Source organism: Prunus mume, linkage group LG2, assembly GCF_029339155.1.
Source record: "Prunus mume cultivar Tortuosa linkage group LG2, ASM2933915v1, whole genome shotgun sequence".
Lineage (NCBI taxonomy): Eukaryota > Viridiplantae > Streptophyta > Magnoliopsida > Rosales > Rosaceae > Prunus > Prunus mume.
In genome coordinates, this window is record NC_142699.1 from 13,702,355 (window position 1) to 13,728,209 (window position 25,855).

The following is a 25,855-nucleotide window of genomic DNA, read 5'->3' on the forward strand; positions in this document are numbered from 1 at the left end:
TAAAGTGGTAAGAGTAGTAATTATCACATATCCCGTATGTAGAATTATAGAGTGGAAGGGACACTCTAGTAATTATCACGTATGTAGTAATTATCACATATCCATTGATTGAAACTCCAAACAGCAGCAATCACTATGGGTTGAATTGTGAAGACAGAAGATAGAAGAAGAAGAAAAAGGTAGATAGATAGATTGAGTGACTTACATAGTTTCTGCTGCTTCAGGAGGTGTGTCTGCAACGTTAATGGTTTGAGTTGTTTGAACTCCTTCTGGCATGTATTCTCCTTCTAGCGTGTAATTTTTTTTATTTTTATTTTAGGGTTTAAGTTGTTTTGGAATTATAGTAAAGTAGTAAGGGTATTTTTGGAAGTTCATAAGAGAAAACAAGAATGGAAATCGTATCGACTACTCCCCCTAGTTGATCCGATACCCAGTTTTGAGGAATGTGATTACTGATTTTGAGGTGGGGCCCACTTATTTTTCATTCCGATTGCAAGTAAACGCAGGGGAAGTCAGGGAATGAAAATTATTTCCTTTCCTCCCATACCCATTACCGATACGTAAACATGCCCTAAATCTGCTAACCAAACCGATCCAATCAGTTTTTCATTTTTTGGATCCAATCCAATCCATGAATATTATCAAAACCAATAAAATTGAATTGAATTGAATTGGATTAGTTGGTTTTGGTGGATTGGTTTGGATCTTGTACAGTCCTATCCCTTTAGGGCAATTTTGTTTCCTTTTAGATACAAATGTGAAGGTGTACGTGAGAAAGTGTATGAAATGAATAAATGAGAAACACGAATTAGAGATGCAGAGGTTGACTAACAACTAGAAGATCAAGAGGCATAAAGACAGTGATATCTCGTCAAACAAGTTTGAAGATTAACATAATTCGTATTACAAACTTGAGCTTTCTGAAGCTTTTACATAATAAACCACATCTTGTGGTAAACCGGAAAATCAGCCAATTGAGGTTCTCAAGTCCACAGATCATCCAAACCACCATTTTAGTCAGCTACCAACAGCATCTGCACATCAACAGCAACCACAGATACACAGGCAAGGGTTTAGATTCTTTCAATCCATACACAGGCAGTTCATAAACTATCAAATATGTTAATGTGCAGGGACGCAAGGATTTGAACCTTGATCTCCTCGTAAGTCTTGTAACTTGTTCATAAGGTTACAAGTTGAGAGGCTCTACCATTTTGAGCTACATCCCTTAAAACCTAACTAACTACACACAAGGCACATAACATAACCATCATTCTAAAAGCCAAACAAATCTAAAAGAGAAAAAGCTACCAAGAAGTTGACATTATACAATTGATAAACAACAGAACAATGTCATAGTTCAAATGTCCAAAGAACTCCAAAAACTCCGACCCTATATGCAAAAACCAAGCAACTTGGATATAAATATACTTCAAATATCCAAAAAGAAAAACTACAAAAGAAATGTTGCATAGTTTAGAAATCTCCTTGTAACAAAAAAAAAGACAAAAATTCTCTCCCAGAATAAGCAATCTACATAATGGGCTCATTCCAAAATGACAAACCAGAACTACATTCTTTCAATACATTACATGTTCTATTTGTAAGTTCATTACTTAGTCATAAATTAGAGATAAGTATTACATTAAATGTAATCTCTCATCCCCATCATCTCTTTGTAACCAGCTCGGAATAGTCGAATGACGCTCGACCACAGCATTATTGAACCAATAAAAGAGACACACCCAGCAACTAATAAGGACATAAATATGAAAAACACACCAAAGTTCAAAATGTCTAATTTGATACCAACAAATAACAATTTAATTAATACTCAAATGCTTTTAAAATGTTAAATTGCAATGTTCAATAAGTTGGACTACGCATAAGAAGCACCAAATGAAGAAAAGAACGACAGATCCTATCAAGCCACCCAAATGAACACAAAATCTATTTAAAGGAACAGTTATAGAAAAAAGTATAAGCTGACGGAACTAAGAAGACAGGTAAGGGAAACAACACACTTCATACCACATCTATTTCCATCAGCAGTTTAAAAAAACAGTTCTATCAGCTCTGTGCATAAACTTGAATCTGAGACGAAGCCCTCAAAGAATGAGACTGCTTCTGCATAAAACACGACCCATATAATTATGCCAGATTGTTTACTTGTCAAACAACCCCATGTGTAACCTAAACGGATGAGCACTCTTCAAGCAAAAACACCCAACCTTCTACAATGGACTACTCTGCCCAGAAATTTCAAGTATCCAACATACTGATCCATCACAAACTTAAGCAACTTTAGCCTGCCAGAAAGAAAAAAAAGTAATATGCCACAACAAAAGCAACAGCAAAAGCAAACCAGGCACTTGAACAAAAGGATGCCAGCAGGTCACTATGTTTAAGACAAAGGCCAAACCCTTTAGCAGACCACAAACCACCACCTCCAACGCTATAAAATCCAAAAAGGTACATATGAATATTAGCACCTGTACAAGAGAAAAATTTATATATATGAAAAGAGATTTTGAGAGAAGCAATTAAATTAAAGGAAGAATCAACCCTCAGCCCATATTCTGGAAAAATTGAGCAAGACATAGGAAGATAAGCTCGTTAAGATCTAAACGCTGAAATCCAAAGACAATGAAAGCAAGTCATCCGATCCATTTTAGCTGACAAATCAATCCCGTCAACCTGAAGATGAGTAAACCTCGGCTAAAAAGAGATTAATGAATAAAACTTCGACACAAATTGGAAATAAGATACTATGTAAACGACAAAATCAAATCTCACAACCCCTCAAAGAACAGTTCCATCAACGAAGATCAAAGTCATACTCAGTTTATGTGTCAGCAAGTGCTGCTCTACGGTCCAATGATACTTCACTGCATCCAAAGACATCAATCTGCATACCACATTCCCACTCCTCCTTAAACCCTAGGACTCCGTTAAAAGACAAACGTTGCTGCACAAAACTTTTTGCGCAAATCATATCTGATAAAATCTAACAAAAATAAATCATAAGCCAAGAAGTACCAACAGCATCCCCCATTCAACCGAGCCTCACAAGCAAGCTGACAATATACAGACCCAATATCCAAGAAGAATGGTAAGCCAAGAAAAAACAGGACACTACTATAAGCAGTCCACATTCCAATGAAGACAAGACCAAAAGGAAAGACGTACACTCTACAAAGGCAACTCCCATTCCTCTTTGACTGTCACACATGCCCAAATCCATGATTCCGTTGGTTTGCTTGAATACCCATTCCATTCATATGTAATCAAGTAAAAAAGATGCTTAATGAATTTGCATAATACATTTGCTCAAAAATGCCACATTTATGGTCTACAGAGAACTAAATCACAAGCAAAGAAACATAAAACCACCTCTTAAAAGAGATCTAGGCTCTGACAAAGTGAAGACAAGTTAGGATGCAACTGCAAACACATTGCATGAGATCAAATGGTGGTGCCAGAATATATACACTCATCAATAAAATATCAAATGAATGACCAAATATCTTAACAAGTGCCCTTCTGAAAAGGCCAAAGAATAGGAGGAAAAAAAGAGAAGCACCAAAGAATATCCAACCCTGAATGGCCAAAGTATTGCACAAAGCTGAGGCTTTGAAGGAACTATCTTAGTAGCAGAACTATTAATAGGAATAACTGCTCACGCGGCAGATCGAAGTAGAAGCGCCAAGGCACATACTGCATTGAATCCACCTTCAACCAGACAAAACAGACATTTAAACAGCAATACCAATAACGATGAGCATCTGCCAAACCTTAAAATGTGTGAATTAATTAAAGACCAGCACAATATAGAAATGAATGGGAGAGGCGCAGAGTCATAAAAGATTAAGGATCTTGAGGCCCCTACACGAAATTCAAAATCTGTAATAAGTTATCTTTTAAAAAACAGAAATAAAAGTAAATTTTGAGAGAATATAATTAAGTTAAAGAAAAGAATGAACCCATCACCATAAGAATATGTTGAACTATCAAGCCATGAGCGATAAACCCCATAAAAGAAGACAATGAATAAGAAACAGAATGTGGAGACTGTTTCTCAAGGAATCAATGCAGATATAAGTAAAACTCCGAGCTACAAAACTTCTGCACAGGAAAATCCATGAACTACCGCAAACAAAAATTGACATCATCATAACATATCACCATTGGAAAAGAAATGTAAGTATCATGAAAACAAGAAGGCAGTTGAAGAAAAACCAGGCGCAGTGCAACAAGTTCTGATTGTCACTCGAAAAATCATCCTCATCAACTTAACTCAAGTAAGACTTAGAGCAACGAGCATCTGCATGAGACCTGTTCCTGAGGTTTCACAATTGACATTAAGTTGAAATTGAACTGCAGAAACCCTCCTCGAAAAAGCGAGCCACAACAAAGATCAGACGCAGCATAACCTCCTTAAGATTAGTCCAGTCATGAATTAAGTTACACTCATTCACACACAAGAACAAGGATGCATCTCATAACTCCTTAAAAACTGAGACATTGGAGCACAAGACAAAAATCAACAAAGCCCAACATCCAAGGAAAAAGATCCAGAAACAGACCAGAGCTACGATGTATCTGCACAAAATAATGCCCAATGAAAGTGTCGAATCTCATAAACAAATTAAATCATAAGGTCATACTACTCAACTCCCTCTTAAAAGCAATTTCCTTCAACAAAGCTGGACCCCATATACAGACAAGATGACCTGCATAGAATAGAAAGTAATGGTGCAAATCATGGCCCAAGATCTCATACAATCTCCAGAATAGAGAATGGATAATAAGACAAGAAACCCCCACATGGAAGTAGCCCTTCTCCGTCAACAATGTTGGACTCCATGTACAAGACAAGAGTTAGGATGTGTCTGCATATAGAAACGCTGCTCAAATAAATTGTGCAAAATCTCTTAAGACCAGCCAATCAAATAATAGGGCGAAGAAATTCACTCTTAGTAGCACCCCTGCACTCCTTAAACAAAGTAAGACTCCATACACAGGCAAGTTAAATTGCATCTGCATAGAATATTCCTCGAACAATGGTGCCAGATCTTATAAACTCTTCACCAATACACAAGATGCATCAAACTCTAAAAGAAAACATTACTCAAATAATGGCTCATGTAAGAAGTTAAAGCATAAGCAGAGAACCACTCAAACCCTTTCTTAAAAGCAGCTCGTTCTACTTCAAGGAATCAGACCCCACAAGAAGACAAGTGTAATGGTCTGCATGTAAAGACATTGCACAAAAAATGTCTCAGGATGACATACGGGCTCCAAGAATATAAAATCAGATAATAACTGAGAACCCCCCCTAGACACGAGTTACAATACGCCTGCAGGCAGAGATGTAGCGCAGACAATGTGCCCCACATTATACATACATTACGAATAAAAAAGATCGGATAAAAGACCCCTCTTATAGTTAGGCAGCCCGTTTTTATTCAACGTAGAGTGAGATTCCATAGACACACACGATTTTCAATCTGCATAAACAAATTGTTCCAGACATCAAAGAAATCAGAATTAAAATATAAGCCAAGAACTAACTGCAGTGTAAACCTTAAAACAAAATTCCAGCAAAAATTCACCAAACAGAGCAACTGCAGAAGCTACTCAAAATCCTGATATTCCGGACTAAAGCAAGAAATGCATCTGCATACAACACAAAATAAAAGACAACCACGGAATTCACGATATTGAACATGTAACAGAATTAAGAAAGCAAACAGGGTCAATAAGGCAACTGCAGAAGCTACTCAAAATCCTGATACTCAGCTCCATAAAGACAGCCTAAAGCAAGAGATTCATCTGCATATGACATCAAAGGAAAGACAACCACATAATTCACCGATATTGAACATGTAAAAGAAACAAGCAGGGTGAATAAACAAAACCAGCGGCCATGAGCTCTATTCATTTCCATGCCCCAAGGAAAACTTTGTCCCTGAGACAAGAATTAGGATGCATCTACTTCAGATATTGCTAAATAACAGCTACATATATTGAACAAATACATGGCAGCACAGAAGTACGAGATATTCAGCATCTGTAATCAAGACATCATAATATTATATCTTTGAACCATGAAAAAAAGATTAATAAGATTGATTGTGATTTTGAACATATCCCCCATATGCCAAGATTGAAAACATAAAATCAGACTATTGAACTAATGGTTAATAATTGTACCACCCTAAATCCCAATTTAGTATTTTTCAATAGAATAGCAAAAATCTTTAGCCTGATTATAGGGAAAAGGAGAGGAAGACACTAACATGAATTTATGTACGATTTTCTGGGTATCAACATAGGTTTAAAAAACGCTTTGACCTAGTAAAGGAGCAAGCATATAACCTTATCAAAAGAGTAGGAAGCTACGGACATAAGCTCAAAGCAATCCAATTAAGATCCACAATATTACTGAAACGCCTAGAAAAAAGAAGAAACCAAACAGGGTGAATAAAAACCAGCGTCTTCGAACTCCACTCAGACCCGCGCATCAAGTTGAAACTTTGTCCCTAATACAAGAATTAGGGTGCATCTACATAAGATATTGCTAAAATAACAGCACCAAATATAATAGAGAGAGAGAGAGAGAGAGAGAGAGAGAGAGAGAGAGCTATATAAAAACTTTAAAAACATTTAAAAATAATAATGAAAAAAATTTAACATGGTCTCCCAAAAATTTAGGACATTAAACAAGTAGAGAATGAAACAATTTCATAAAAAACCAAAACGCCAATTCCACTTCCATTTAACTGGGGCGTAAACTTCTAAAACCAAATTCCTGCAAAAAAATCACCAAACAAGGCACTGCAGGAACTGCTCAACATCATGATAAGCACTACACAATGTGAACTAAAGCAAGACACCGACGGAAAGACAGACCAAAAAATTCACAATATTGAAGAAGTAACAAAAATAAGAAACCAAGTGAACAAACAAAACCAGCGGCCTTGAGCTCTCAAACCAGTGCACCCATGTGAAATTCTGTCCCTAAAACAAAAACTAGGGTGCAACTACATAAGATATTAGCTTTAAAACCCCTCTTAGGTAGTAAGTCAATTCAAACCCAACAGAAGAAACCTGAAAAATACATAATACCTGATCAATTTAGGGGTGAAATACAGAGATATTGAGAGAGAGAGAGAGAGAGAGAGAGAGATTTATATAAAAAACTTTAAAATAAATAAGAGAAAAAAGATTTAACATGTTCTCCCAATAAGCTATTCCCACTTCCTTTATTAACTGCAGCATAAACAAATACAACCAAATTTCTGCAAAAAAAACAAACACCAAACAAGGCAACCGCAGTAACTGCTAAAAATCCTGATAATCAATACATAATGTGTACGAAAGCAAGACATCAACAGAAAGACCGGACCACATACTTCATGATATTGAACATTGAAAGACAGACCGCATAATTCACGATATTGAACAAGTAACAAAAATAAGAAACCAAAGAAGGTGAACAAACAAAACCAGCGGCGTTGAGCTCTCAAACCCGTGCCCCCAGGTGAAACTTTGTCCCTAAAACAATAATTAGGATGCATCTACATAAGATATTGCTAAAATAACAGCACCAAATGTAATAAATTTTTAAAATGGGAAACAAAAGGCAACAACATTAACCCCCTCTTAGGTAGTAAGCCAATTCAAACCCAACAGAAGAAACCTGAAAAATACATAATATTAATTAAGGAGGGAATTAGAGAGAGAGAGAGACTTGTACAAAAGTTTAAAAAAACTTGAGACACACAGGATTTAACATGTTCTCCCAATAAACTATTTCCACTTCCTTTATTAACTGCAGCGTTAAAACCAAATTCCTGCACACAAAAATAACCAAACAAGGCAACCCCACGAACTGCTCAAAATCCTCTTAATCACTACATAATGTGGACTAAAGCAAGACATCAACGGAAAGACAGACCACAAAATTCGCGATATTGAATGAGTAATGAAAATAAGAAACCAAGGAATGTGAACAAACAAAACCAGCGGCCTTGAGCTCTCAAACTGGTTCCCCCTGGTGAAACTTTGTCCCTAAATCGAGAATTAGGTTGCATCTACATAAGATATTACTATAATATCAGTACCAAATTTAATAAATTTTTTAAATGGTAAACGAAAGGCAACAGCATTAAAACTCCCTTGGTTTGTATGCCAATTTGAAACCAACATAAGAAACATGAAAAATACATAGTACCTAACATTAATTTTGGGGGGAGAGAGAGAGACTTGTATAAAAAATTTAAAAATTAAAAGAAAAAGATTTAACATGTTAACCAAACAAGAATAGCTCCCACAGCAGTGTCATAAACTTTTAGCTCCATCCAACTTAGTCACCATAAGCACTTTAACCACGAAATTAGTGAATCATCATGACAATACCTAACCACACTGCTATACAAATTCGAAGCCCCAATATATGCAATGACAACCATAGAAATGAATAAACTTCAAAAAAAAACATATAGTAGAAGGTAAGCGCCAAACCACTTTTGGTTGTAATTATTAATAGCTTAAAGACCATAATGCAAAAAATATTGATCAAAGACAGGGCAATAAAGAGGTAAGTGAGAAATACTCCGGGTCTGTAATCAAAACATTGAATAATTTTATATCTTTGAAAAAAGAATTACTAATATTTGAGATATGACAAAATTAGAATAGACACTTTCATTCCAACTGAGATATTCAATAGAAAGCCAAAATTGAGGACATAAAATAAAAACCCGATTAGAACATACCCAAAAACCAAGAATCACATTGAAACGGAAGAACTAAGAAGGTTAACAATGTACCCCATGAATTCTAGATTTAGTATCTGTCAATATAAGAGCAGAAAGTTCGGCATGATTATAGGAAAAAGGAGGACATAAACATGATATTACTTGCAAATTTCAGGGACTTGAACACGTAACCCAAAACAATAATCCATATGCAGCAAACCAATGAAAACCTTTACAAATGGAGTGCACTACGATCTATCCAAAGACTAAAAGGGTGCAGACATAAGCTCAAAGCCGGTATCTGCTGCAAATCAATAGATCCAGATAGACAATTTTGAAATTCAACATTCCATTGCAAGCGCAAAACAGTATAAAATTCGACCTCATAGCCATCCAATCAGACCCCATAAGAACCTATCGAGTTATCATCTAACCCTCGTGTGTCAAACACCGCAAACGAGGCCTGAAAAATAACAGCAAAGCTCCGCTTATTTGAATGACAATAAACGACGGAAATTTCCAAATCATTATATTCTAACTTCAGAACAAAATCAAAGGAGGTAAGCGAAAGGTCTCCCGTAGAAGGTAAATCGATGAGGTTTTCGTCCAAATCAAAACGCAAGCAGAACTAGGTACTGAATCCACGAAGCCCTGGCATTCATCATCCCAATTAAAACTCATAAGCATATCAATAAAGATGAGCTTCAGCCTCAGATCAACAAATTATATCTATACAAAACAACGAGAAGATCCCAATCGAATTCATAGCAGTTTAATACCAAACACCTACTTCACCATGATCCACGATGTCGTTTGGGTCTATCTGAACCAATAAAACAAGCCTGCAAATATACACAATCTCTGGTTCTTTATATCGTCACAACCTTCAAAGGTCATTAGATCCAACTTTTAATCGGTTAGCAAAATCCATCACCAAAACCTAAAGCATAGCGATAACAAAACTTAATCCATCAATATCGAAAGCATAGAATCAAACCCAAACAGAAGAAGCGAAACAACAAATCCGATAATCTACACAAACCCAAACTTAATCCTCCCTTCCGTTCAGGGACCAGCCAAGTAAGGTTAATTGTGAGAACGGCTGAAGGGTATTTATAGGGGAAGGGGATCGGGATGAACGGCCAAGATTAAGTGGTGATGGAAATAATGGACGGTGGATGTGTAAGTTGTAACGGATAGGCTATCGACGCGGTTTAGTCGGTTGTGATGACTTGAAATCAACGCTACTTTCCCTTCTTTCTTTATTTTTTCTATATTTGTGGTGGTGAGGTGAGGACGCGCCTTGTTGGACCCGGAAACCTTTTGGATGGAAAAATATTTTAAAATAAAAGCTGCCACGTGTTTTTTTGGGTGAAGACTTGCAATCCGTGTTGCACCAGGATTCCTATACACGTCCGGATAGAAAAAATTTGAACAAATAAAATTTTAAAAATAAACTGCCACGTGTCTAGACCTTGTGGGACCAGGATTCCTAAAAAAATTAAAACGAAAAAAATTTTAAAAAAAATTCTCGAAGCAAGTGTCAGTGTGACACTGGGCTGGGCTAAAAGGCACAGAAGGACTAGGCCGTTTAATATTTTTTGCGCTGGTCGACACCCTGCGATTGGCACAAGTTCTCTGGTTTCATCAAGTCCAATAGTCATGAGTACATCCGGACACAAAGAAGGAAGCCCATCAAACGTGACTTTTAAAAAATATATATATAGAGAGAGAGAAAAACGATGTTCTAAACTAATATAATTTATAAAGAGAAAATTCGAACATGAGTGCAAGGTAGAGGGCTCACTGTCTTCACTAACTAGGTCAACCCACATTTGCAATCACAACCACTTTATTATTTCTTCATAATTACAAAAAAATAATCAACTTCATTATTTTGAATTGAGATTTGAACGTTGGTGTAACATTGATCTAGAAGTTGGGTAGTTAACATTTGGACATGTTGCACTTTTTTGATCATGTAGTTTAGTTCAAGTTCAATTTCTTTTTCTTGATTTTATTTCATAATTACATTAAATTAATCTAATCAAGTATTTCATGAAAGATGCACAAGTCAATTTCATCAAATCTTTTTTCTCCTTACTTCTCTTTTTCTATATTGTCGATTTTGTTGTCGGTTGTTGTCAATCTTGGATATGAGTTTGCTTGTGGTTATTGGCAAGTTCGTTGTTGGAAGTTGGTATTAGTAGCTAGGGGTGGGTATGGTCCAAATTGGATCGGTTTCACCTCAAAACCACATCCGAATCAATTACAATATAACGGTTTGATTTGGTTTGGTTTTAACAATAATCACGGAGGAAGCCGAACCAAACCAAACCAATTTAAGACAGTTTGGTTTAGCCAGTTTAGGCCTAAGTTCAATTCTCTTTTCTTTTTCTTTTTTTCAACATTGTTAGCCCAATTAGAACAAAAAAAATTCACAACTTGCTACATACTTTTTTCATTTTCTAGTGTATCAACCATCCTAAAATTCAACATACCATAAAAAGTCAAATTTCAATAACTAATATAGCCACAATTCAACATTCATATATAGTTATTTTCTAATTAGAGGATTACACATGTCAAATTATATATATATATATAAGCTCAAAACCAAATTTCCATAACTATTAGACGGCCCAGTTCGATTTATGCCGGTTTGTAAAACCTCAAAACCAAACCAAATAATATTCAATCCGGTTCGATTTTTATACCATTTGATTTTTTCTTGATTAAAACCAAACCAAACCAAATCGATAATTACGAGTTGAACTGACCTGTTTAATTGATTTGGCGCGATTGATACCCACCATATTGTTGGATTTCCACTGTTATGTTATTTCTTCATACATTAAGTATTTTTTTCGTTCTTAATTTTCTTTCATTTGGTTTCTAGTGTATTAGGCCTTGTTATTGGCTTAACCCAAGTGTATTTTGTTTTTCTCTTTTTTTCGCGCATATCTATTTTGTTTTTCTTCTGTTTTATATCCACAATTGTTGAGGCGCATGATGCTGATTTCAATCGTTGGCATTGCTGTTTTGGTGGTTGAAGAAGTGTCCAAGATTCCTCTTCCTTCACTATATTTGGTTCAAGTCGCTAATCTTTTTTAAGATTACGGTATTCTCCCTGCCTCATATTTGGGTTTCAGATAGTTTTCTTTCTATCTTTGTACTCTTTTAGGGTGTTCTATTTTATAGAGCATATACTTCAACCCAAAAATAAGATGCACAAGCCACTTACTAAAGGGAATAAAAGAAAAAAAGAGGTAATTTTTGTTTTCAACTTCGGCCTCCCATGTAACTCCGAAAAAAAAAGAAAGTAAAGTCAGCTTCTCCGTGAGAGAGCGGTATTGATAATTATAAGTAAATGGAAAATGAATTGTTCCACATCAAAATTTGATGGTGGAGCATTTTACTACACGTCAAAAATGAATTGTGCCTTTTTTCTTTTACTTTTACTTACTGAAAAACAAAATCAAAATAAAAAAACAAAAGGAAGAAACATCAATGGGACAAAATTGGGCCAAAAATGACATATGGGAGCCCATTCGTTCTTTTTAAATTTAGATATTTAGTTATGACAGCTGCTATTTTCACTACATGTCTTATTTTCTCACACACTTTAGTATAGTCACCTTTTAAATATAATGTATTTAAACAATATAGTCGTGCGGCGATATTACGATTTTTTAAAAAGAAAATAGTATAGCCAGGCGGCTATACTTAATTTGACACGTGGCACCTAATCGCTAGAGGGACTTTTTTTTATTAAAAACAAATAGTACAGTTGAACGGCTAATCTATTTTTTTTTAAATGAGGAGTATAGCCGCGTGACTATACTCTTAAGTTTTAAAATAAAATAAAAATAATATTGCCAGTCGGCTTTACTGGTTTTTGTTGTTGTTTTAAGTGCCTTTAATAAATAGTATATACTGGGATCCTTTTTTTATTTACAAATTTATAAATAAACTCAATCCTAGACATGTATTTATAAAAAAAAACTCAAACACTATTTAAACATAGAAACACACCCAAAATCAACAATTGTATATTTTTTGGGTGTGTTTATCAATGGATTTTGAGTGTGTGTAATGATGGGTTTTGGGTGTGTTTATAAAGTGGTTTGGGTGTTGGGTTTTTTATAATTTCAGCCCCCATTTTGGGTGTTTTAGTGAAACTCCCTTTTTTATTTTAAATTTTTTCTCAAATTTTCATTGATCGATAATAGTAGTTACAACATTGTTCTAATGGCCATTACCCAAGTCTTTATTGTCCCATTTTAATATTTTACTTTTCTAGAGTTATTACCTGTATAATGAATTTAGCACTTTCAAGTTTAATACTCTGTTATACACATACGTATATATTTTTCAATCATATATCCGTGTTATGTACACATCTTAAAGACTCGGAAAAATTCACATTTAAAAAAAAACAAACAAACAAACGTTACGTATTTCTCATATTTAATAAAAGTATTGTTTACAAATTTTTCAATAAGACACAAAAAATTCACGTATAAGGTAGCAATTGATGAAACTAGGGTTGGATGCCCTTCTTACGTTAGTCATACATTGCGATGCGATAAAGAGAAGGAGAAAGATGAGCAGTGATAGGGTTGGGTTTGGAGTTGATGGCCAATGGGAATAAGGGGAAAGGATCAGCGGACATGGTAATTAAGAGCTAGGATAAGTCGGGTTGAGAGGTGAGGGAGGGTGATATTTTTTTAATTTTTTTTTAAATTTATACAAAATAAAAAATGCTATATCTTTATATCATTTTACTTCATTTTTTTGGTTTAAAATTCTTTAAATGATTTAAAAGTAAAAATTTAAGTACAGTTATAACAATGGACACATGTCAAGTTTTGAGAATGTCCTTGGAAATCATTTTATAAAGGGATAAATTTGTCTTTAAAATTTTGAAAATAAAGTGAGTGGGGAAATAGGACAAAATGGTGGAAATATCAACACTTAGTAGTTATATACCCATTCTTAGCACTAGTAATATACATAAACCATACATCATTTAATTTATATAAACAAACAAAAAAAAAACCCAAAAAAAATAATAGTTGAATTTAATTTTGATTATTAAATTAATTTGATGCCGTGGTGAGTATTTTAGCCTTTTTTCTTATAAGGTTTTGAACTTGTTTTAAAAAATCGATAACAGTTTTGTAATTTATAGGAAGTTCGAAGTGTTATGTCGTAAATGGATTTGACGTGTGTTTCTAAAGTCTATTTCATATGAGCATAATAGTAATTTGAGCTCCTATATTGGACATAATAGTAATTTGGACTCCTATTTGGGCATAATAGTAAATCCCTCTTTTAAATTTGTCTCTTTAAAAAAATTACAAATTAATAAGGACAAAATTAAAAAGTCGTGAAATCTTTGAGCTAGAGAAAAGCTACAACGATCATTAAAGAAAGTTATCTGGTAAAATTTGAAAAAAAAAATTGAATAAGAATAGTCATATATGCGTAAAAAAAAGGTTAATGTGCATACATGTATGGGTAAAAAGTAGCCATTTTTTTCATTGCGGCTGATTATTCATCATTCATAGATCAAATTCAGGAAAAGATAAAATACATCTCTTTGTGTGACGTATAAAGTCACTATTTCATTTTCTATATAATTTTTAAATAATGCTACTCTTACCATATTTGTATATCACATTCCTACACCATCTTATGTGACAGCAGAGACGGGCAGCCACATCAATTAAAATTATTTAATATTTTCGCGTACGTGAGTGTGTATGAAATGAACAAATGAGAAACACGAATTAGAGCAGCAGAGGTTGGCTTAAAACTAGAAGATCAAGAGACATAAAGACTGATATCTCGTCAAACAAGTTTGAAGACAACATAATTCCTATTACAGACTAGAGCTTTCTGAAGATTTTGCATAATAAACCACATCTTGTGGTAAACCGGAAAATCAGCCAATTCAGGTTCTTAAGTCCACAGATCATCCAAACCACCATTTTAGTCAGCTACCAACAGCATCCGCACATCAACAGCAACTATCAAATATGTTAACGTGCAGGGAAGCAAGGATTCGAACCTTGATCTTCTCGTAAGTCTTGTAACTGGTTCATACTGGTTACAAGCTGAGAGCTCTACCATTTTGAGCTACATCCCTTTAACCTAACTAACTAAACACAAATACACACAACAGACAGCAGCTAAAAACAAAGCAATGCACATAACATAACCATCATACTAAACAAATCTAAAAGAGAAAAAGCTACCAAGAAGTTGACATTATACAATTGATAAACATAACAAAATGTCATATTCAAATGTCCAAAGAACTCCAAAAACTCCGACCCTATATGCAAAAACCAAGCAACTTCGATATAACAAATATACTTCAAATATCCAAAAAGAAAAACTACTTCAAAAGAAATGTTGCATAGTTAAGATCTCCTTTAACAAAAGCAAGACAAAAATTCTCTCCCATAAGAAGCAATCTAAGTAAAGGGCTCATTCCAAAATGACAAACCAGGACAACATTCTTTCAATACATAACATTTTCTTTTTGTAATTTCATTACTTAGTCATAAATTAGAGATAAGTATTACATTTAATGCAATCTCTCAGAGGACCTCATCCCTTCCACACTTTAGCATATTTGTTCATTGTTATATTGTAAGTTTTCGCAGGATCCAGAATAAGCTATGCATACATAAAAGCACGACTCACACTCACATTATTTCTTAAAAAAGGACCTGTATTAGCAAGCAGCTGGGAATAGTCGAATGACGCTTGACCACAGCATTATTGAACCAATAAAAGAGACACCCAGCAACTAATAAGGACATAAATATGAAAAACACACCAAAGTTCAAAATGTGTAATTTGATACCAACAAATAACTATTTAATTAATACTCATATGCTTTTAAAGTATCAAATTGATCATAGAAACAGTGTCAGATTGCAATGTTCAATAAATTGGACTACGCATAAGAAGCACCAATGAACACAAAAGCTATTTAAAGGAACACTTATATAAAAAAAGTATGACTATCAGCTGACGGAACTAAGAAGACAGGTAAGGGAAACAGCACACTTCATACCACATCTATTTCCATCAGCAGTTTAAAAAAACAGCTCTATCAGCTCTCTGCATAAACTTGAATCTGAGATGGAGCCCTCAAAGAATGAGACTGCTTCTGCATAAGACACGACCCACATAATTATGCCCGATCGTTTACTTGTCAAACAACCCCATGTGTAACCTAAACGGATCAGCACATTTCAAGGAAAAAAACCCAACCTTCTACAATGGACTACTCTGCCCAGAAATTTCAAATATCCAACATACTGACCCATCACGAACTTGAGCAACTTTAGCCTGCCAGATAAAAAGAAGAGTAATATGCCACAACAAAAGAACCAGCAAACGCAAACCAGGCACTCGCACCCAAAGATGCCAACAGGTCACTATGTTTAAGACAAAATCCAAACCCTTTAGCAGACCACAAACCACCACCTCCAACACTTAAAAAACCGGAAAAGGTACATACGAATATTAGTACTTGAGAAATATATATATGAAAGCAGACTTTGAGAGAAGCAATTAAATCAAAGGAAAAGATCAACCCTCAGCCCATATTCTGGAAAAATCGAGCAAGGCATAGAAAGCCAAGCTAATTAAGATCGAAACGCTGAAATCCAAAGACAATGAAAGCAAGTCATCCTATCCATTTCAGCTGACAAATCAATCCCGTCAACTTGAACATGAGAAAACCTTGGCTAAAACGAGATCAATGAAAAGAACTTCGATACAAATTGGAAATAAGATATTATGTAAAAGACAAAATCAAATCTCACGACCCCTCAAAGAACAGTTCCATCAATGAAGATCAAAGTCATACTCAGTTTATGTGTCAGCAAGTGCTGCTCTACGGTCCAATGATACTTCACTGCATCCAAAGACATCAATCTGCATACCACATTCCTACTCCCTCTTAAAGCAATCAGCAGCCTGCCCTCCTTCTATAAACCCTAGGACTCCATTAAGAGACAAACATTGCTGCACAAAACTTTTTGCGCGAATCATATCTGATAAAATCTAACAAAAATAAACCATAAGCCAGGAAGTACCAGACACCTCTTAAGAGCATCCCCATTCTTCCGAGCCTCAAGAGCAAGCTGACAATATACAGACCCAATATCCAAGAAGAATGGTTAACAAGTGCCCTTAAAAAAGAGCAGCACCAAAGAATATCCAACCCTGAATGGCCAAAGTATTGCACAAAGCTGCACATACTGCATTGAATCCACCTTCAACCAGACACAACAGACATTTAAACAGACAAAAACAGCACTACCACTAAAGACGAGCATCTGCCAAACCTTAAAATGTGTGAATTAATTAAAGACCAGGACAATATAGAAATGAATGGGAGAGGCGCAGAGTCATAAATGATTAAGGATCTTAGGGCCCCCCCTACACGAAATTCAAAGAAAATAATTTTGAGAGGATAATAAAGTTATAGAAAAGAATGAACCCATCACCATACGAATATGTTGAACTATCAAGCCAGGAAGGATAAACCCATGAAAGAAGACAATGAATAAGAAACCAAATGTGGAGTGTGTTTCTCAAGGAATCAATGCAGATCAAAGACTCTGAGCTACAAAACTTCCACACAGGAAAATCCATGAACTACCACAAAAAACACTGACAACACCATAACATATAACCATCTGTAAGTATCAAGAAAACAAGAAGGCAAATATGAAAAACCAGGCGCTGTGCCACAAGTTCTGATTGTCACTCGAAAAATCATCCTCATCAACTCAACTCTAGTAAGACTTAGAACAACGAGCATTTGCATGAGACAATGAATGAACAATAGCTCATAGGTTCAAAGGTTCAGGATACTGAATAAAATACATAAGGAAAACAAAACTCGGCACGATACCTGTTCTTGAGGTTTCGCCATTAACATTAACTTGAAATTGAACTCCTGAAACCCTCCTCGAAAAAGAGAGCCACAACAAAGATCAGACGCAGCATAACCTCCTTAAGAAATTAGTCCAGTCATGAATTAAGTTACTCTTTCGCACACAAAAACAAGGATGCATCTCATAACTCCTTAAAAACTGAGACATTAGAGCACAACACAAAAATCAACAAAGCCCAACATCTGAGGAAAAAAGATCCAGAAACAGAGCAGAGCTACGATGCATCTGCACAAAAAAATGCCCAATGAAAGTGTCGAAACCCAAGAAGAAAATAAGTCACGAGGCCATACTACTCAACTCCCTCTTAAAAGCGATTTCCTTCAACAAAGCTGGACCCCATATACAGACAAGATGATCTGCATAGAATGGAAAGTAATGGCGCAAATCATGGCCCAAGATCTCATACAATCTCCAGAAATAGAAAATAGATAATAAGACAAGAAACCCCCTCTTGGAAGAAGCTCCTCTGTCAACAATGTTGGACAGCATGTGCAAGACAAGAGTTAGTATGTGTCTGCATATAGAAACACTGTTCAAAAAAGTTGTGCACAATCTCTAAGACCAGAAAGTCAAATAATAGGGCGAAGAAATTCACTCTTGGTAGCCCCCCTGCTCTCCTCAAACAAAGTAAAACTCCATACACAGGCAAGTTAAATTGCATCTGCATAGAATATTGCTCCAACAATGGTACCAGATCTTAGAAAATCTTCACCAATACATAAGATACATCAAACTCTAAAAGAAAACATTACTCAAATAATGGCTCATGTAAGGAGTTAAATCATAAGCAGAGAACTCAAACCCTTTCCTAAAGGCCGCTCGTTCTACTTCAAGGAATCAGACCCCACAAGAAGACAATTGTAATGGTCTGCACATAAAGACATTGCGCAAAACCTGTCTTAGGATGTCATACGGGCTCCAAGAATATAAAATCAGATAATAACTCAGAAAACCCCTTTTTTTTCTTTCAACAGTGTGAGACTCCAGCAACCGACAAGCATTGGGATGCATCTGCATAAAAGAGTGCTCAAATAATGGTTCCATACCTCATAAACCTCAAGAAATAAGAAACAAAATCATAAGCCAAGAAGTACTCAAACCCCTTCTTCAAACTCAATTGAGAAAGTGAGACCTCCATATATAGACACGAGTTAGGATACGCCTGCAGGCAGAAATATAGCTCAGACAATGTGCCCCACATTATACAGACGGTACGAATAAAAAAGATCGGATAAAAGACCCCTCTCATTGTTAGGCAAGATTTCCATAGAAGACAAGATTTGCAATCTGCATAACAAATGGTTTCAGACATCAAAGAAATAAGAAATTAAATTATAAGCCAAGAACTAACTGGAACGTAAACCTTTAAAACCAAATTCCCGCAAAAATTCACCAAACAGAACAATTGCAGAAGCTACTCAAAATCCTGATACTCCAGACTAAAGCAAGAGATGCATCTGCATAAGACACAAAAGGAAAGACAACCACGGAATTCACGATATTGAACATGTAACAGAAATAAGAAAGCAAACAGGGTCAATAAGGCAACTGCAGAAGCGACTCAAAATCCTGATACTCAGCTCCATAAAGACAGCCTAAAGCAAGAGATCCATCTGCATATGACATCAAAGGAAAGACAACTACATAATTCACCGATATTGAACATGTAAAAGAAACAAGCAGGGTGAATAAACAAAACCAGCGGCCATGAGCTCCATTCATTCCCATGCCCCAAGGAAAACTCTGTCCCTGAGACTTCAGATATTGCTAAATAACAGCACCAAATCTTATAAATATTTAAAGATGGGAAACAAAAGAAAAGAAGAATTAAACCCCCTCTTAAATAGTATGCCAATTAGAACCCCACTAAAGATACCTAAGAGAGAGAGAGAGAGAGAGAGAGAGAGAGAGAGAGAGAATTTAAAAATAGGATGTTGACATGTTCTTGTTAAGAAACCAAACCAGAATCTGCTCCCCACAACAGTGTCATAAACTCTAAATGCAACCAACTCTCCATAATCACGAAAATAGGGAATCATAAAGAGAATGTCAAACCAGACTGCTATACAATTTGGGAGACCAAATATAAGGAATGACAACCTTAGAAATAAACCAACGGAAGAAAAGACGAAACATAAAGGCTAAAGCACTGTTTGGCGGTAATTATCTAATAGCTTAAAGACCAGAAAGACCATAAAGCAACATATATCGAACAAATACATGACAGCACAGAAGGAAGTAAGACATATTCAGCATCTGTAATCAAAACATCATAATATTATATCTTCGAACCAAGAAAAAAAGATTAATAAGATTGATAGTGATTTTGAACATATTCCCCCATATGCCAAGATTGAAGACATAAAATCCGATGAGAACATACCAAGAAAACAAGATGCATAACCAGAAGGCAGACTATTGAACTAAATCACAATTTAGTATTTGTCAATAGAAGGGCAAAATGCTTATCATGATTATAGGGAAAAGGAGAGAGACACGGATTTCTGATTTTCTGGGTATCAAAAGAGGTTTAAAAAGTTGCTTTGACAAAGAGTAAAGGAGCAAGCATATAACCATATCAAAAGAGTAGAAAGCTATAGAAAAATAAGAAACCAAGCAGGGTGAATAAAAACCAGCGGCCTTGGAACTCCACTCAAACCCGTGCACCAAGTTGAAACTGTCCCTAGGACAAGAATTACTGTGCATCTACATAAGATATTGCTAAAACAACAAGCACCAAATGTAATAAAATTTTGAAATGTAAAACAAAAGGCAACAACATTAAACCTCCTCTTAAGTAGGATTTCAATTAAAACCCAACAGAAGAAACCTGAAAATACATAATACCAAATATTAATTAAGGGATAGAGGGAGAGATATACACTTGATATAAAAAAATAAGACAATAAAAGAAAAATATTTAACATTTTCTCCCAATAATTTAGGACATCAAATGAGCAGAGAATAAAACAATTTCACCAAAAACAAAACAACGACACATTCCCCAAATAACCCATTTCTTCTTTCATTTAACTGCAGCGTAAACCTTCAAAATCAAATTCATGCAAAAATTCACAAAACAAGGTAAGTGCAGGAACTACTCAAAATCCTGATAAACTTCCATAATGCGGACTAAAACAAGTCTGCACAAGACACCAACGGAAAAACAATACCACAGAGACGATATTGAACAAATAATAAAAGTAAGAAACAAGGTAAACAAACAAAACCAGCAGCTTTGAGCTCTCAAAGCCAAGAATTAAGGTGCATCAACATAAGATATTGCTAAAATAAAAGGGCCAAATGTAATAAATTTTTTAAATGGAAAACAAAAGGGAGTAGCATTAAAACCCCTCTTAGGTAGTAGGTCAATTCAAACACAACAGCAGAACCATGAAAAATTCATCATACCTAATATTAAGTTAGGGGTGACATAGGGGTAAACGATAAAATATTTAACATGTTCGCCCCATAATTTAGGACATTGAACGAGTAAAGAATGAAACAATTTCATCAAAAACCAAAACGCAAACATATTCTCCCAATAACCTATTTCCACTTCCGTTTAACTGGGGCGTAAACTTCTAAAACCAAATTCCTGCAAAAAAATCACCAAACAAGGCAACTGCAGGAACTGCTCAACATCTTGATAATCACTACGTGATGTGGACTTACCGACGGAAAACAGACCACAAAATTCACAATATTGAACAAGTAACAAAAATAAGAAACCAAGGAAGGTGAACAAACAAAACCAGCCGCCTTGAGCTCTCATACTGGTGCACCTAGGTGAAACTTTGTCCCTAAGAATTATGGTGCAACTACATGAAATATTTGCTATAATAACAGCACCAAATGTATAGAAAATTGAAATGGGAAACAAAAAGCAACATCATTAAACCCCCTTTTGGGTAGTAAGTCAATTCAAACCCAACAGAAGAAACCTGTAAAATACATAATACCTGAACAATTTAGGGGGTGAAATACAGATATATTGAGAGAGAGAGAGAGAGAGAGAGAGAGAGAGAGGGAAAGAGACTTATATAAAATTTTAAAAATAAATAAGAGAGAAAAAAATCACCAAACAAGGCAACTGCAGTAACTGCTCAAAATCCTGATAATCACTACATAATGTGGACTAAAGCAAGACATCAATGGAAAGACAGACCAGAAAATTCAAGATATTGAACAAGTAACGAAAATAAGAATCCGAGGAAGGTAAAGAAACAAAACCAGCTGCCTTGAGCTCTCAAACCCATGCCCCCAGGTGAAACTTTGTCCCTAAGACAAGAATTAGGGTGCATCTACATAAGATATTGCTAAAATAACAGCACCAAATGTAATAAATTTTTGAAATGGGAAACAAAAGGCAACAACATTAAACCCCCTCTTAGCTAGTAAGTCAATTCAAACCCAACAGAAGAAACCTGAAAAATACATAATACATAATATTAATTAAGGAGTGAAATATATATATATATATAGAGAGAGAGAGAGAGAGAGAGAGAGAGAGAGATGTATATAAAATTTTAAAAGACTTAAGAGACAAAGGATTTAACATGCTCTCCCAATAACCTATTTCAACTTCCTTTATTAACTGTGGTGTTAAAAACCAAATTCCTGCACACAAAAAATCACCATCTTGATAATCACTACATAATGTGGACTAAAGCAAGACACCAATGGAAAGACAGACCACAGAATTCACGATATTGAACATGTAACAAAAATAAGAAACCAACGAAGAGGAACAAACAAAACCAGCGGCCTCAAGCTCTCAAACTGTTTTCCCCTGGTGAAACTTTGTCCCTAAGACAAAAATTAGGTTGCATCTCCATAAGATATTACTAAAATATCAGTACCAAATTTAATAAAAAATTAAAATGGGAAACGAAAGGCAAGAACATTAAAACCCCCCTTAGGTAGTATGCCAATTCGAAACCAACATAAGAAACCTGAGAAATACATAGAAACTAATATTAATTTTGGGGTGAAAGAGAGAGAGAGAGACTTGTATAAAAAAATAAAAAAATATTAAAAGAAAAAGATTTAACATGTTAACCAAACCAGAATAGCTCCCCATAACAGTGTCATAAACCTTTGGCTCCATCCAACTTATAGTCTCCATAAGCACTTTAATCACAAAATTAGTGAATCATCAAGACAATACCTAACCACACTGCTATACAAATTCGAAGCACAAATATATGCAATGAAAACCATTGAATAAACTTTTTTTTTAAAAAAACATAACATAAAAGGTAAGCGCCAACCCACTTTTGGTTGTAATTATTAATAGCTTGAAGACCATAAGGCAGAATATACTGATCAAATACATGGCAATAAAGAGGTAAGTGAGAAAAACTCAGGGTCTGTAATCAGAACATTGAATAATTTTATATATCTGAAAAAAAAAAAAAATTAAAATAGACCCTTCCATTCCCACTGAGAAAATCAAAAGAAAGCCAACATTGAGGACATAAAAACCCAATTACAACATACCCAAAAATACAAGAAACACATAAAAAATAAAGGCTACGAACTAAGAAGGTTAACAATGTACCGCACGAATTCTGGATTTAGCATCTGTCAATAAAAGAGCAGAAGGTTTGGAATTATTATAGAGAAAAGGAGGACATAAACATGATATTACTTACAAATTTCAGGGACTAGAAAGATATATAAATACTCGCATTTTGACAAACTGTAAAAGAATAAACAGGTAACCAAAAACAATAATCCATATGCAGCAAACCAACGAAAACCTTTACAAATGGAGTGCACTACGCTCTATCCAAAGACGACAAATGTGCAGTAATAAGCCCAAAGCCATCCGCAATACTATTACTATATCTCCTGCAAATCAATAGATCCGGATAGACAATTTTGAAATTCAACATTCCATTGCATCCGTAAAACAGTAGAAAAATCCAACCTCGTAGCCATCCACAATCAGATCCCATAAGAACCTATCGAGTTATCAGCTAACCAAACATCTAACCCTCGTGTGTCAAACACCGCAAACGAGGCCTGAAAAATAACAGCAAAGCTCCGCTTATTTGATTGATAAAAACCGAGGGGAATTTCCAAATCATTATATTGTAAACTTCAGAACAAAATCAAAGGAGGTAAACGAAAGATCTCCCATAGAAGGTAAATCGATGAGGTTTTCGTCCAAATCAAAACGCAGGCATAACTAGGTACTGAATACACGATGCCCTGGCATTCATCATCCCAATTAAAACTCATAAGCATATCAATAAAGATGAGCTTCAGGCTCAAATCAACAAATTATATCTATAGAAAACAACGAGAAGATCCAAATCCAAACACCTACGTCACATGATCCACGATGTCGTTTGGGTCTCATCTGAACCAATAAAACACGCCTGCAAATATACACAATCTCTGGTTCTTTATACCGTCACAACCTTCGAAGGTCATTAGATCCAACTTTTAATCGGTTAGCAAAATCCATCACCAAAACCTAAAGCATAGCGATAACAAAACTTAATCCATCGATACCGATATCGAAAGCATAGAATCAAACCCAAACAGAAGAAGAGAAACAACAAATTCGATAATCTACACAAAACGAAACCTGATCGCCACCACCTTTCGTTCAGGGGCCTGCGAAGTAATGTGAACCGTGCGCACGTCTGAAGGGTATTTATATCGGAAGGGGATCGAGATGAACGGCCAAGATTAAGCGGTGATGGAAATAATGGACGGTGGATGTCTAAGTTGTAACGGATAGGCTGTCGACGCGGTTCCTCTTGGTTGGAAAAAAATAAAAATAAATAAAAGCTGCCACGTGTTTTTTTGGGTGAAGACTCGCAATTCGTGTTGCACCAGGATTCCTATCCACATTTGGACAGAAAAAATTAGAACAAATAAAATAAAAAGGGAAACTGCCACGTGACCTTGTGGGAGCAGGATTCCTATAAGGCTCCGTTTGGTTCATGGGAAATCAATTACTCTCCCAAGTTGGGTTTTGTTTTCTCTCCTCATGGAAAAGTTTGGGGAAATGAACGAACATTAAATACACATTTTTCGTGACCATTTTGTCCCCATTAACAATTTAGAATTACAATATATCATTAAAGGCATTCTTTTTTTTATTTAATTTAATATGGGTATAATTGAAAATTTATACAAACTTTGTTTTCCATTCCTACTCAAAATAAACATGGGAAATGAAATAAAGTGTTATCTTCTGATTACTTTTCTAACATTACCAAATGCGGAAAAAGAATCTTCCATTTCTTATCCCTTAGGAAATGACATGAGAAATGATTTCTCTTTAAATTCATTCCGTGAACCAAACGAAGCAAGTGGCATTGTAACATGGGCTAGGCTACAGGGAACAGAAAGATTAGGCTATTTAATATTCTTTGCATTGGTCAACACCCTGCAATTGGCCCAAGATCTTTAGTTTCATCAAGCCCAATAGCCATGAGTACATCAAAAACAAAGAAGGAAGCCCATCAAACGGTGACTTTTTTCTTTAATAGAAACGACGGTCTAAGCCAGGGTTTTGATTAAATATTTGTGGTTGAGCTATTTTATTAATTAAATGTTTTAGTCACTTAAATAAGTACTTGGGCTCCACCAAACCCTCAGGAAGGACCCTCGATGGGTCAGGCGTGCTCAGATGCACAGTGAGTGGACTTTTATTTTATAAATGAATTTTATACAGTAAAAATTTTATTAATTGATCATGAATGAATTATTTATGATTTTTGTTTTCTAAGTATACTGTTTGAATTCAAATGCTTTTATAAAAATTTGTTTTATGATTAAATGTGAATGGCTTGGAAAGTAGAAAAGGAAATTGTAACAGGATTTAAGGATTGAGTGAGAAACAATATTTTAATTTTCCAGGAAAGATTTTTAAACCACCATAGGTACCCAAAATGTTGCCTTCGAACAAACTGTTGCCTTGGATATAATGATGTCTACGGACATCCTAATTGCCTTTAGTTGAGTCAGCGCGCGTTTGACAGTTGCCCCACAAGTCCTAGGATACATGGACCGTGAAAAGCGAGGAATACGGCTCAATCAAGTGTCTCCTGAGTTCTACAAGGAATGCGGCTCGCG

General features: G+C 35.3%; 2 long non-coding RNA genes across 2 annotated transcripts; both read right to left on the reverse strand.

Moving 5' to 3' along the window:
• Positions 1–866: 866 nt before the first annotated feature.
• Positions 867–9,953, reverse strand: LOC103320796 (uncharacterized). Its single transcript, XR_016124248.1, has 2 exons — positions 6,382–9,953; positions 867–5,971 (listed from the first exon to the last, which is right to left on the reverse strand). It is a non-coding gene; the product is annotated as an uncharacterized LOC103320796 (long non-coding RNA).
• A 4,539-nt stretch (positions 9,954–14,492) lies between these two features.
• Positions 14,493–24,382, reverse strand: LOC107880514 (uncharacterized). Its single transcript, XR_016124338.1, has 2 exons — positions 22,331–24,382; positions 14,493–22,182 (listed from the first exon to the last, which is right to left on the reverse strand). It is a non-coding gene; the product is annotated as an uncharacterized LOC107880514 (long non-coding RNA).
• Between the last annotated feature and the right edge of the window lie 1,473 nt (positions 24,383–25,855).